General features: G+C 42.8%; 1 protein-coding gene across 1 annotated transcript in view; it reads right to left on the bottom strand.

Moving 5' to 3' along the window:
- The window catches only part of LOC122802559, a 133,372-nt gene that overhangs the window by 83,191 nt on the left and 35,192 nt on the right, over nucleotides 1–14,989 (bottom strand). The gene's annotated exons all lie outside the window — the stretch shown is intronic.

Below are 14,989 nucleotides of genomic sequence, written 5' to 3' on the forward strand. Positions count from 1 at the left end.
ATATACTCCCAGTTTTTTGCATGCAGGGAGAGTTTTCCTCCTAGGGGTGCAAGTACTTGGGCATGGCTGGGAAGGATTAAGGACAAGACATTGTGGACTTTTTCCATAGGGGGGGTGGCTTACCACTCCCAGTTTTTGAGGAGGGAGCACTTTATTGTTTAGACCTGAGCATACCCGGAGACTGTAGTCTTTGTGGTCTGTTGCCCCTGGGTGTGGGCTGAAAGGGCTTGGAAAGGACAAGTTTTTTGAAGGCCAATGCTTACTGAATCTACGTGGCTTTACCTGTAAGAAATCTTTAATGGTTTGCATGGATTTAGCTTTTTCCTCCATCTTTTTAAGAACTGCTTTAGGGCCAAACAAACATTCTTGGTTTAATGGAGCATCAAGTAATTTTGCCTTGACATGGCCTGGCAAGATTTGTTCCTTCAGCCAAGCATGCCTTCTCAGAACAGACCCGGTGACAGCAGCCCTGCAAGATGCTTCTAAGGCATCAAAACCACACTGCAAAGGATGTTTACCAACTTGGTTTGCAGAATGCATTATATTTTGTAAGTCCTTTTCTGCACAATCAGGAATCAACAACATTTTTTGTTTAATTAGATCAATAATATGCTGCTGGTACTTCAACATGTGAAATGAACAATTTAAAGCCCTGATGGGAAGAGTTGCAGAGGTATACACCTTCTTACCCCATCTGTTTAGAGCCCTAGAATCCCTGTTCAAAGGGGTAGGGTTTTTGGCTGTAAAAGCCATAATACCTTTAGGTCCCTGGGAAATGGTCTCTGGATCCGCAGTGGGATTTTTAAAGAGAAATTTGTGAGAGTCAGGTACTCTCTGTAGCATCTGTCAGGCTTTCTAGGAGCAGGTGGTAAAGTGTCAGGGATGAGGCTGGATTCCATTAAGACATCTACAATATCCAGGACAGGGGGAATAGCTAGAGGTCTAGGCCGAGGCAAGTCTAAAAATTTCCTGAGTCTCTTTGAACTGTGGGTAGTCCTGGCATTCCCAGCGGAAATGCTCTCTTAGGGTATGCAAGGTTTCACCAAAAGAAAAGTCCTCGGGGGGGGGGGGAGCTGAGGGAATTGAATCCTCTGCATCCGAGTGCTCATAGGTAGATAAGGGTGTGTGTCCTGGTAATCACAGGGGGTCAGAGTCATCAGACTCATGGTCTGAAGAATCAGAAGGAAAATCAATTATTTGCCTTTTAGAGGGGGAAGGCTGGCTTCCCCTAATTAAAGTAATTAAGTCTTCAGCCATTCTAAGCATTTGTTTCTGTGGCATGGGAGCTTGAGAATGTGCTTTGGTCGTCTGTTTCCTAGGCGTAGTGCGAACTCTCTACCCAAGAAATTCAGTAGATTTAGTCATTAAAGTAGTAGTCGGTATAATACCAACATTGGAAGGTCTGAATACACCCTCAGAAGCCAGTGCCTGCACAGCGGCTTCGGACCCATCCAAGGTAGAGACATCTGCAGGTTCCATAGTCGAAGAAGCATCTCGCAGCATACCGGACTCCGAATGGGTCTCAGTAGAGGCTTGTGAATCTGTAGAAGCAGGTAACAGGGGCTGCAAAAGCACCCAAGTACCAGTGCACTGGCGACTAGCTTAACAGAAGTGTTGTCGGCTGTTTTGGACCTATACGGTCTGTCTTTATCTTTGTGTTTTTTTTCGGAAGATGGGTAGTCAGATGGCTTACCCAAGTCATTTCGGAATACGGATAACGAGAACGAAAGAACGGAGACAAAAATAGACAGATGATGAATAGTTCGGGAGTTGAACAAGGCACAGAACCAACAGCAAGGGACGTCGTGGTCTGGGCCTAAGCAGGTGACGCAGTAAGAATGAAAATCTCTGAGGTATTTGCTTTCCACAGGCAAGACAATTGTTAACTTTTTCTGACATCGGTTAGAGCAAGAAAAAAGGATCCCCAATGGGGTACGTAGCTTTAGAAGACTTCGGGTTTGAAACTCAAAAAACAAACATTTCAGGTATCTGCCAACCAGCACTTGTGAACTGCTTCTGCTTCGGGCTCCCGCACAAGAAAAGCTGATGTAATGGCATCGGCTGCATGTTTTATAGCCCTGATGTCATGGATGAGGTGACAGCATCTGACGCAGAAATCCCAAGACTCTGGTATTCGGGCCGACTGAGGGCTACCTGCAGGCAGATAATCCAAGTGTGATGACTGCAACAGTGAAACACGAAGAACATCCTTAACATTACTCTAAGGGGTATGGATGGTCAAGCATTTACAGGCTGCCTCTGTCTCTTAAGAGACTCAAGTGCCAGACCAGGTATGAATTTTTAATATCCCATCCACCAGTCCAAGTTACACTTGAATTGGGTTAGGGAAGAACTCTGCTTCACATGGATAAGAAGCCTGACCCAGAAAACAGGTTATCTCAGACATATACCTACCTCTCTAATAAGTCCTATTTATGTCACAAGCAAGGTTTAAGTCCCTAGATCACGTAATTCTGGTGCTATTTGTTTTGCAGATATGCAGATGGTACACATCAGAGCATGATCCAAGGATGCCTTGTATGCCAGGTACAGATCACCCCTTAACACTATGTAGGGCACACAGTACACGGATAGTGCTTTACGGTGATACGCATGGGACAGAGTTATGACCTGTATTCATTTTATGAGGAACATTTGGACATTCCAGTTATTGCATGTGCTTAGCCAGGTATACACCAATGGGGCATTGTACTCCATTACTGATATGATGACAGCTGAATACAGTGAACAATGATATCCTTGAGCCTAGATCCCATATCCTTGCTTACAGTTGGAATAACATCCTTAGACCAAGATACAATACCCTTGCTTATAAGCGGAACAATGACATCCTTGGACTTGCATACAATACCATTGCTTACAAGTTGTGCAACTTGCAATGATTTCTTACATGATGGTCAAAGGCCAGGTTACTGTCTACAAGCATCCCCCAAATCCCAGACTACTGGGTCTACTGTTAGAGGTGTGTTATCAATGAGCATTTCCAGGGGTACCTAACTTCACAAATACTATTACACATTTCTTAGCACAAAGTTTTAGACTGTTGCTCTGACACCACTTATGGGTCAGAGTCCACTCTTCTGGGAGGATAGTCATGTCTTGGGGGGGATTCTATGACTGCATCTAGTTTGCACAAGTCTGCAAACTTGGTTAGCCAGAGGCCATTGACATTGGCCTTCACTTTAAAGAAAGATTACAAAAAGGAGCTAATCCACCACACAGCCCTGAGGGATTCCACTAGTGACCAGCCACCCTGTGGAGGTGGAATCCTATATCCTTACTTCAGGGTCCTACCAGAAAGCCATGCTGCTATCCAGCAGGTGAGATGGGAGTTTATACTCAGTTCTGACAGTTCTACAATGCCAGAGTTGGATATTGTACGAAATGCCTTGGCAAGGCTAAGGGTAGATACTATGCACAGTTTTGCTCCTGATCATTGCTTTGGTGAACTCACCAAAGTCCACCAGGTTGAGTAGGCATGATCTTCCCTTGTCAAAACCTAAGTTGTGTTGGATGCAGTCTCTCAATATTTCCTCACTACACGTCTAATGGTCATGTGAAAATTTTTAATTGACTTGGTCATGTGAGTTGTTAAAAGTACATAAGTGATTTTATTCATAGGTTCATAGGTGTGTACTAGGCTAATGGCCCTAGAGCGTTTACAAGCCTAGCCCAAAATAAAATTGCCCAGGCACCGTGCCACCCAATGTTAGTTCACAGTGCCCATATCTAGTAGGGCAACTGGAATGATCCCTGGAGTGAACTTTGTTACCCATCGACTCGTTAAGATTTCTCTTGAAGAGCCCAGCGAGGTGCTCTGCTTGACATGAATGGGAAGCTTATTCCAGAGTATGGGCATGTGTGTGTAAAAGTTTTTTTTCTGGATGAATAACTGAATAGTCCAGAGTACTATGATTATTTGCCTGATGAAGCTTTTTAAGAGAAAGTCTGACTTGGAAAATGTTACTAAAATTATATAATATTGGTACTCATGGTTCCAGATTGCTTTATTGCTTTAATATTTGACACATTTAAGTTATCTGGCTCATTCTTAGTCTTTATGCATCTATTAAAATGATTATACAGGGTTTATCTGCAGAATTTCACATAGGCAGCAGTATTCTTAGAGTTGTGGCAGCTTGCAATTTTACCAGGTTATCACAGTTTGATGTAAAATAGCTCCTAAATGTTCTAGGTTTAAGCAGGGATCCTGGATTTTTTTTTATTCAGAGACAGCTTTATTGGTCAGACCTTACCAGAGAGGACATTACATCCATGGGTGGGATAAGAGTTATTCTCTCGCAAGGTCATGCCCCTAGTGGGAATATGGATCATCTGAGCCAGTGCGTTTGTGATGACAAAGTCCAGGAATCTCTTGGCCTGTAGGATTGGGGTTGTGTACGATTCCCAGTTTATAATGAGATAGTTAAAGTCAGCCTTGAATACTGTATTGGGTTGAATGATAAGCGTCTCCAATAAGTTTAAGTATTTGTTACAAGTTTTCTAGGTGATTGGTGGGAGCTACAGCTTACAAGGATTTGGTATGTTTTTTTTGTCTATGGCAATCCGGATGTGCAGAAGCTCAAGAGTCATCCTGTTTGACCAGCTTTGAGGTATTTTTTGATGCAAGTTGAGACACCTACATCTTCATGGTCCCTGCCTGGGCAGTAGCTGGTCTAAATGTGTGGAAGGCATTGTAGTCCTACACTGCCTGTATGTTCTCTGAAACTGTAAACCATGCCTTCGAAACTAGACAAATGTCTGCATTCTCCAAGGTAAGGAGAGCTTTGAGTGTGTGAAATTTCTTATTCAGATTACTGGCATTGAGAAGGAACTTTAAATTTTCTAAGGTTAGTTTTGCTATGTCGGAAGGTTTGTCAGTTTGGCATTGCCTAAAATAGCCCCAGTGAGGGAGGACAATGTTTTGGCCAATATTCAAAAGCCTAACAGGGACAGGTGCAGACCATCCCTGGAAAAGCAACATGGACAGCTGACTATCCTCACAGTCTGACAAGTATTTTAAACCTCTTGAAGTGACACCAAAAACTAAGTCAATGAAGTCAGTCGTCTTCTGTTCATACTGTGGCACCTTACTTGGAGAAGGTAGAATGCTGCTCAATGCAGGGCTTATACCAGCCTGGGATACAGTCTCAGAGCTCCATCATGTCTCTTCATACAGTCCAGGGAGATGCGGCTTAGGTCACTTACATCCACATGGACCATGACTGGGTCATACTGGTACAGGTGATGCAATGACCACACTGTATATTTGATCTGGCAGATCCTGACCCCTGATAGACAACTGACAGTGACTCTCCATACTCAGCCTGATGAATGGAACGTGCTTATCACAATGGAGTCACCTATAATCAAACTATTGGACTGCATGGTGGGTTGCCTTATGGCCTTAGAAGTTGTGACTGATGTGGCTGGATGTGTTGTGGGGAGTGTTTTAGTGGAGTGCCTTTGGGAATGTTGAGTATATCTGTAGTAGTTGCAATGTCTGGGAAGTCTTTAGGGTTTAGAAAGACTCATATGCTGAGGCTCTTGAATTTAATGTGTGCATCTTATCCACACTGCATGTGGTGATTGTAATGTGTGCAATACTAACAACCTGATTGGTGCTATGTAATGTGTGCATCTTATCCACACTGCATGTGGTGAGTGTAATGTGTGCAATACTAATAACCTGACTGGTACTATGAGTGCTTGTATGCAAGAGTTTTACCTCCAGTGACAGTGTTGCATCTCTCCTATACTTTACCAGTTTAAGAACAAGTTGTCAGTAAACATGAGGGAATTGCTATATTGTTTTAGGATGCCAATCTCCACCAGGGTGTGGACATAGCAAGAGAAGTCATACCCATGGTTACAGGCCCTTTTTACTTGGTCAGAAGCTTGCTGAAGTGGGGTAAAAACAGGTTTATCTAATGCAACTCTGGTAGCAATGCTCATCACACTTCACAAGCTACTTTGTCTTCGCTTTGCACAATTGGGGACATTTCAAGGATAGTTTTGCACAGAAAATGTCAGCTCTAGGGGACTATATCTATACAAGGCACTGCACCAGGCAGACTTTGCACAAGCACAGAAAACCAACTAAACACACAGAATAGCTTTGTGGCCAGTCAGAGGGTCACACTCAAACGTGTTTCTTTGATTTCCAGTTCAGAACAGACTAGTGCAGTCCTGGGTGTTGATGTAAAATCACAAAGATAAAGATCAAAGGTGAGGGACTAAGTTACAAACAACTGACTAAACTAGGAAATACTAAGTTACTCAATAGTGCAGCAGCCAGCAAAATTCAAAGGCAATTTGCAATGATAAAGTGCAATAAAATATAACAAATACAACAGCAGCACCTTAGCTATATGGGCAACCACAGCTTACAGTCTGGGAAGAGGGTTGAGGAGCCCCTGGGGAATGTTCCTAACAAAGCCTGTCCTAGACCTGGAGAAGGAATCTAGTTTATAGTGCTTTGTATAGATGTATACCGAGGACCCAGTTGCTGCTTCTAGAATACTCCCAGAATTCAACCTTTCCAAAAACACAAATGAAGCCAAGCCCTTTGCACAATGAGTCTTGACCTTGCCTGGAATTATTTTTGTTCTAACAGGCATAACAAAAGGTAACAGTATAATACAACTAATTGGGAATAGTCTGCTTTGACATGGGCTGTCCTTTTTTCTTACCTTCCCAATAAAATAATTAATTGGGGTTCCTCAATAATTTTGTCTTGAGCTGCCTGTGGACATGCAAGGTACAGTGCATCATTCGCTTCTCATTTTTAGGTTTTGGAAACAAGACAAGAAGATGGATAGCTTGGCTCAAGGTAAACTCCTTTAGAACTTCTGGCATTAAACGACAGGCACTTATAGTTAAGAAATAACTATAAGTGCCTCTTTCGGCTCTTACATTGCACTCAATTTATATTTGCATTCTGCTGGCTGAATTGTCGGAACTTTTTTGGCCACTTTATACTGCATAATGTACTAGTTTGGCTACAGCATAGTCCAGTTCCAGGCTTACTGTTTCTGAGTCTGTTTTGTAACTACTGAGTATCAAATTCAAGCCATCTTTGTTGGAGAAGTTCTTTCTGCACCCTTGTGAAAGGAGAGTGCTGTCTGGGTCCTATCTATCTAGGATGATTGGACTAGAGCCCAGAGTGAGCATCTTTATTTGCTAGTTTGAGCTGAGTGTTATTTCTCGTTTTATACAAGCTCTGCGTTTGCACTTTCTTGCATGTAGTGCACCATCATGCACTGCCTCATAGCAGTAGTTACCTTTGCTGGTAATAGTAGCAAACATTTTTGTTTAAATTTTCCCTTAGCACTTCACTTGTGGTCCTCCAGAGGTTTTTTGTGGCTCCGCGCTACTGTCAGGCAGAACACCAAGCCTAAACTCAGAGGTACCAACACACCTCTCACCCACTGATCATTCCCAAGTGCGACCTCTCTTCCTGACCATATAAATTTACCTAACACTATGAATGCATAATTTCCCACAGTTTCTCCAGCCAGCTTAGTCAATATGGGCATCCTGAGACAGTATAGTAACTGACTCATGGTCAAAGACAACCCTCTGCTCTTAGACCACACAAACATGTGAGAGATGCAACTATATTAAGAACCTTGAATCCATGCTCTCACACACCATTCAGTACATATGACATTGAGTGGGTCATCAGCATGCACACCTCACCTCCTACTCCACTCAAACCCACAACACACATGCCTACATATGCAGAGGTCCTTACCAGAAGCATACCTGAACAATAGAGCCCTACCAAATGTATTACACAATACTTCCTCTGCAGAACACAATACACAATAGCTCACATACCAGTGCCTCACCTGTCAGGCGCTTAAGGTAAAACACAAAACCAAACATACTAGTCATAGGCGATTCCTTCATGAGACAGATGTCCCTCTCAACAGGCTGGAGAAGGTCACGGTCAGCTGTCAGGTGCCAGATCACAAATGCACTCAAGTCTCTCAACAGGTACTATCATGAATGTCAGACCGTGTTGGTATGAACAACTTGAGATGTACCTCTCTCGACTACATGAACAGAGACATGATCGAGCTCTCTGACTATGTGCCTCAGGCTGGTATGTCTCTAGCCTTAAACAGCCCTTTACATTCACCTAGTATGATGCCTCAATACAAACAGAAAATGATTGACTTCAATAATTGGCTTAGTTTCTGGTGTCCTAAGGGGATACAGCATCTGTCAACCTGGGATGAAGATCAACGGGCCTCGATGCTTTGCCAGAGATGCTCTTCATTTGTCACCCCTGGGATTTCAGCTACTGGCCAAGACTCTTGCTAACCCCATTGTCTTTTTTTTAGGAAGTATCTCAAGGACAAAATTCCCAATGTAAGAACTCCATCTAACAACCACCTCAGGGTTTTGCTGCTAAACACTAGGAGTCTTAACATGAAACTGCATTCGCTGGAAGCAGTCCTCACCTTGGAATAAAGACATTTGTGCAGTCAGAGACCTGGTTCAAGGCTGTGGACAGCATCCCAGCCATATTGGGGCTACACCTCCTTCCACACGTTCAGACCACAAACTGATGGCATGAAAACTGATGGAGGCAGTGTATCAATATTCATTAAGGATAAATATTTATTTATTGCCATTTGTTGACTGGGAAAGTCCACTAGGCAGAGACATTTTCAGTGGAGGCCCGGGGAGAAAAGCTCCACAGTTAATAAAACAAAATATTTTTCAGTATTATTACAGATCTGGGGAGAAAGGCTCCGCAATTTAAAATAAAACACAAGCAGCACAGAAATTACATAATTACCAACAGATGTTATACAGATTAATATACAAGCTTCAACTAACTGGTAAAAACGATATCACAGAAATTTGGTACACTGTGATGAGCAAGTAAGGTCTTCGTTACTTGAAACAGATTGAAATCAGAGGAGTTGAATTGAGGATTTTTGTATAATAGGTTATATAATTAGGGGGGCTTACATTGTACATTACATGTGCATCTTGGATTTTGTAAGAAGTAGGTTTTTAGTGCAGCTTTAAAGGGCTTTATGGAATCTAGGTGGCTAATGGTAGAGGGGAGGGTATTCCATAGTTTGGCTATGTTGTAGGAATATAGGCATTGTTCTGCTCTCTTGTTGGGTTTTGCTATGCTTAGAAGGGTTTTCTCTGAAGAGCGAAGCGATCGAGTAGGGATATAAATGTGTAAGATGGATTGGAAAGCAGAGCAGTTATTGGGTTGGAAAATTAATTTATGGGCCATAATTAGTTGAGTAAGCTGAAGATAGTAGTGATATTCTAGCCAGGGCAGGTTTGAGAGAGCGGTACAGTGGTGTGAGCTGTTTGGCAAGTTAGATGCAAATTTTGCTAGTTTATAGTAGCATTGTTGTAGCTTATTACGAAGGGATGGAATAAGCAAAGTATTTGCTAGTTTGATTATCAAGGTAGAGTCAGTGTCAGTATAATTTGCCTAGTTTGAATTTTTTTTTTTTTACTGTGTTCAGTATATGTTGCCCAAAGGAGTGTGTCATCAATAGCAATTCCTAGAAGTTTTGTGAATTTTACCAGTTTGATTATAGTTTTATGGCAGAGAATGTTGTATTCTGTAGTTGGAGGTTTTAGTGAGAATAATAGTTTCGTTTTTTTTTTTTTGGGTTAAGCATTGAGAGTCATTCAGCCAGGTTTCTATAGAGAAGGCATCTTTGGTGATTGTCTGGAGATTGGTGAAATTATTGGAAGAGGAGAGGATAGTTGCATCATCTGCATACTGAATTAGTGTGCTGTGTTGGGAGACTATTTAGATCATTAATGAATATATTAAAAAGTAGTGGTCCTAAAATGGATCCTTGTGGCACACACCTGTGTTTACTAAGAAATCAGATTGTTGGTTTTGCCATTTAACTGACTGCTGTCTGTTAAGGTAGGAAGAAAACCAGGTTATTACACTATGGGAGCAACCAAGTTTCTGTAGGTGTTGCAAAAGCTTAGGGTGAGATACTGTGTCAAAAGCTTTTGAAAGATCTAGCAAGAGTACAGAGGTGGGTAAACCAGCATCAAGAGCTTTGTTCAGTATGTCAGTGAAGGAGAGTAGAGCTGAGGTTGTACTATGACCTGGGCGGAATCCATGTTGAGTGGGAGATAAGAGGTTATTACTGACGAGGTTATTGAGTAGCTGGGTTTCAATAGCTGGGTTTCAATAAATTTTTCTAGGATTTTTGATAGTGGGGAGAGGATGGAGATGGGACTGTAGTTTGAGTGATCGTCGGCATTACCACCTTTGTGAAGTGGGATAATAAAAAATAAACCTCCAGATGATTTTCTGGAGATATTTCTGGTGCAATTAACTGTTGGTAAGACACCTATCCAAGTCATTGAAAGCTACAGGACCCCCTCTCCATGAATCAGGACAACCACTCTATTTGGAGCTACTTGAGACTATCAAAATAGATCTGAACACCATAGTTTTGGGCAACTAACTACCCATCCATTGACTGGTGAAATTACTTGTTCACAAACTCACTTGAAAAAAGGTGCCTTGACTTCATTAACTCCAATGCCCTGGACCCCACAATGGGTGCCAACATCCTGGATCTAGTGCTTACCAATATGGGGGACCAATGTAGCACCCCATTGTGAGGTATTCCCTGGTGAGATCCGACCATAAATCAGTCTCAGTCGAAGTTACGATCACATCTGTTCCCACCCCCCCAGCACCAACTAAACTAGAAAACTTCTCCAAAGCAGATTATAACTTCTTATGGGATGTATAAATAAGCTTCACTGCACCACCCCAGATGGAACTAGCAAGTGTGCACAGTTCTACACAAATGTTATACACAAACACTTAAACAACTGCACTGACTTGGCCGTATCTGATGGGATCAAAACAAGCTCAAGGAAGATCAAACCTGTCTGGTGGACAACTGCCCTTAACAAGCTTTACAATAAGAGGAAGAAATTGCTGTCTAAGTGCAAGAGGAAGTGAGCCTTAAATTGGAAACACTCCCTCTTCAGCATAAATAAGCAAATAAGACTTCTTGTGAAGTCCTCCAAAGCTATGAATCCAAATTAGGTTCCTCAACCAAGGAAAACCATAAGACGTTCTTTAGTTACTGCTGTAACCTAAAAGGAAAGGCCCAGATTTGTGCTGAACTGGTAGTTGATGATACCTCATATACCAATTCTGTGGACATTGCTAACCTGTTAGAAAACAGGTTCTGTGAAAACTTCACTTCCCTGTCCCTGCCACAATTACCCAATGACATCGCTACCACCTGTCTTCTACCTTGTATCTCTAAATAGCAGGTTCTGAGCGCCCTAAAGTCAAAAACACAGTATCCATGGGACCTGATAACATCCCAGACTGCGTCCTACATGGGCTCATACTAGAATTAGCAACATCATTAGGTACTCTTCAATCAGTCTAAGCACTGGCTTCATCCCAGCTGAACAGAAAAAGGCCACTGTTATCCCCTTGCACAAAGGTGGTGCTTCCACTGACCCTGGGAACTACAGACCTATCTAGTCTATCTGTGAGGTCATGGAGAGAATCATCATGGACCTCATCAACAAAGATACTGGTAACCTCCAAACACTTGACCCTACTCTATATGGATTTGTCAAAGGGAGATCATGCCTGTTAAACCTGGTGGACATCTTCGAGACTGTCACCAAGGCTCTTGATGAGGGGAAATCTGTGCATACAGCCTACCTAGAATTAGCCAAGGCTTTTGACAGTATCCCCCAACTCAGGCATAATTGACAAACTCACCTAGGTATCAACCCGTACATCATTAGATGGGTCACTAACTGGCTCAGTGATGGAACCCATATAGTCAAAACAGTGGAATCCACCTCCCACAGCAGACCTGTAACCAGTGGTATTCCACAGAGGATCAGTCTGGAGAAATAGATTCCAAACAGTGCAGGTCCCCAGAAGTTCAAGCTAAAACTAATGGACTGTAGCTGACAAAGTTTGCTAATGACTGCAAACTGGGAGCGGTCATAGAATCTCCAGACGATGTCAACATCCTACAAGAGGGAGTGGTGCCAAATTCGTAGCCTTAAACTCAATGCAAAAAAATGCATCATCCCTTTTGGTAAGGGTGATGTTTCTGCTAACTACCACATCAATAACATCACCCTAAGTACACACTCAGTGGTGAGAGCTGGGCACACAAGTCGACAGCAACCTTACCTTTGATCACCATGTCTCCACAGTAGTAAGAACGGCATTCTGTATTGCTCACCTCATATGTATTGGGCATTGCCTCCAGAAAAAAGTTACAATCTCCCTGTACTCTTCCCTCATCAGGCCAATAACATAGTACAATGCCCCTTTTGGTATGTACCTTTTTCAAGCAACTGCAGAGACCACATAGATTCCGCACAAGGTTAATTCAAAGTCTTCAGCATTTGCACAAAGTTAATTCAAGGTCTTCAGCATTTGCACTATAAGGACAGTCTGAAATCAGTGTCTCTATTCTGTTATACAGACTACTCAAAAGTGACCTCTGCCTTACATACAAGGTGATCTTTGACCCTGCTTTATCGGGAAATGTTGCATATCCATAAGTCAAATGGTACATAGATTACTTGCTCTAATGGCCTTAACCTGGTATGTGACATTAATAGAAACTGCTAGAGGGACATATTTGTCTCCCACGGGTTACCACACCTATGGAACAGACTCCCACTTCATGTCAAGCAGAGCACCTCATTGGCCCTCTTCTCCTCCGGACTTGGGCATCCAGGTTGATAGCAAACTGACTTTTGACCACCATGTTGCCTCTTGTAAGGAAAGCTTTCAACATGGCCCACCTCATTACTAAGGGTATCCCATATCCACGGACAAGGAGGTCATAACATCACTGTATTCTTCTCTTATAAGACCCATTGAGTACAATGCCCCTTTCGGCATGAACCTCACGAAGCACATGCAGCAGCTGGAGAGACCAGAGGTTCCTCACCAGGATAATCCAGGGACTCAAACATCTACCCTACACAGATAGGCTAAAAGCCCTGTCCCTCTACTCAGACTCCTCAGAGGTGACCTCTGTCTAGCATACAAAGTAATCTCAGGCCCCGCCTAGATGAGACTGCTGCACATCTGCAAGTCGAGCTCTACTCCAGTAACCCACACCCGCGACCTCACCCTGGTCTGCGACATCAATAGGACATGTTGGCAGGATAGAGTTGTCTCCCACAGACTCCCCCTTCTGTGGAATAGACTCACTCTCCACATCAAGCAGAGTACGTTAACCCTTTTTAAGCGCAACCTGGATAACTGGATGGGGAACAGAAAATACACCCCCGGGATTCCATCTGTCTCCCTGCTGGACAGGGGACATTGGGTGCCGACTTGTCAGAACAATGGCTAAATTCTTGGCTAGGCTTGTAAGGACCTCAGGGCCAATAGCCTAGTAACTTCCTACGATTTTTCCATTTACCAATATGGTTTTTTAGTAGCTGGTTTTCTTGCCTACTTTAATAGCTGCTGCATGCCCTCAGCAAAATGGTGCCTAAAAGTTGAATCTGTCATCCAGTCAGTTGTTTGGGGAATCAGGATGCTCCAAACACCCTTGGGTTTTGTGTGACTAGATCCAGTTTGCGAGGAAGAGCTTGTAGTTAACTGCCCCTGGCCATTTTCATAAGAGAAAACCACTATCACCCTGGCAGGAAGGGGGGGGGGGGTCACCATAGCTATCTTTGGAGAGTCATTCTGAATCAGAATGACCGTGGATATTACTAGAAAGGGTGGAAAAGCATACAGAAGCCTTCCTGCCCATGGAAAAGAAAAATCGGTCTTCCAGGCCTTCCTGCATAGAATCCTTGAGTAGAACTTTGCTAATAGATTGTTAGTGGAGGCAAAAATATCTTTCAAGTATTCCCCAAAGTTGGATCAATTCCTGGAAGAACCATGACTCAATCTTCTTTTATAAGGGACTGTCCTGCTCCCCTGGTCTGTCACACAGTTTTGCTGTGACAGCACACAAGATGCTTGCACAGTGATGTTAAACTGAAAAGCGGTCTTCCAGGCTCCCATGACTACTATGCACCAACGGAAATATCTAGTTACCCCTTTGCTTATGTACTATATCACTGTGGTGTCGCCTGAAATCCCAGGGACCACAGATGAGAGTTGATAGCATTCAAGTGCCAAAATCTATTGCATTTTATTTTGCCTTTTCTGTTCCAAATACCCTGCACTTCTATCCCCATAGATGCGACTCCCCAAGAAAAGTCTGAGGGCATCTGTTCTGACAGACTGCTGAGCTGAGAGGGTGAATGGGAGACCTGGACTCTGAAATTTTTGATGTTTCTACCAAAGTCTCTTTTAACCATCCCCAAACTTGGAGTCTGAAATGCCAGGAAATGTTGATGTTTCTGGAACCACTGGATTTTTTCATGTAAAGTCTTGCAAGAAGTATCATGAGAATCAGATGCCATGTTACCCAGAATCCTGAGGAATTCCTTGGATAAGAAAGTCTGAGTGAAACACTTAGAAACAGATTGCTCTAAGAATCCGCTTGTCTGAAATTTATTGCCAGAGAGAAATGGAATTTCAGACTTTCTGGAAGGATTTAGGGATCGTTATGATAGGAGGGGGAGAGAAGTCTTGCAAACAGACAATCTTGTTTTTGGGTCTGCTTTTTTGGAACCTCTGTCATTGCTTTTTAAATGTATGCTTATCAATAGTTCTTTTCTGCAACCTCTGCCATTGCTTTTTAAATGTATGCTTATCAATAGTTTGCTAGATATGTTTACTGGGCTTCTTAAAGAAGGTTGCAGAGGGAGCATTAACTTTCTTGGCAAACTTGGAGAAGAGTTGAACACTTTTGAATTAACTTACCTCACTAAATCACACTTAAAGATACCTGCACAAAAGGTCTACAAAACTAAGTGCACCCAATCTACTTGAGGTATTCCCCACATCAGGATCAAGACCTCAATGATCTCTACG

This window comes from Protopterus annectens, chromosome 5.part0, assembly GCF_019279795.1.
Source record: "Protopterus annectens isolate FY-2018-M chromosome 5.part0, PAN1.0, whole genome shotgun sequence".
Classification (NCBI taxonomy): Eukaryota; Metazoa; Chordata; order Ceratodontiformes; family Protopteridae; genus Protopterus; species Protopterus annectens.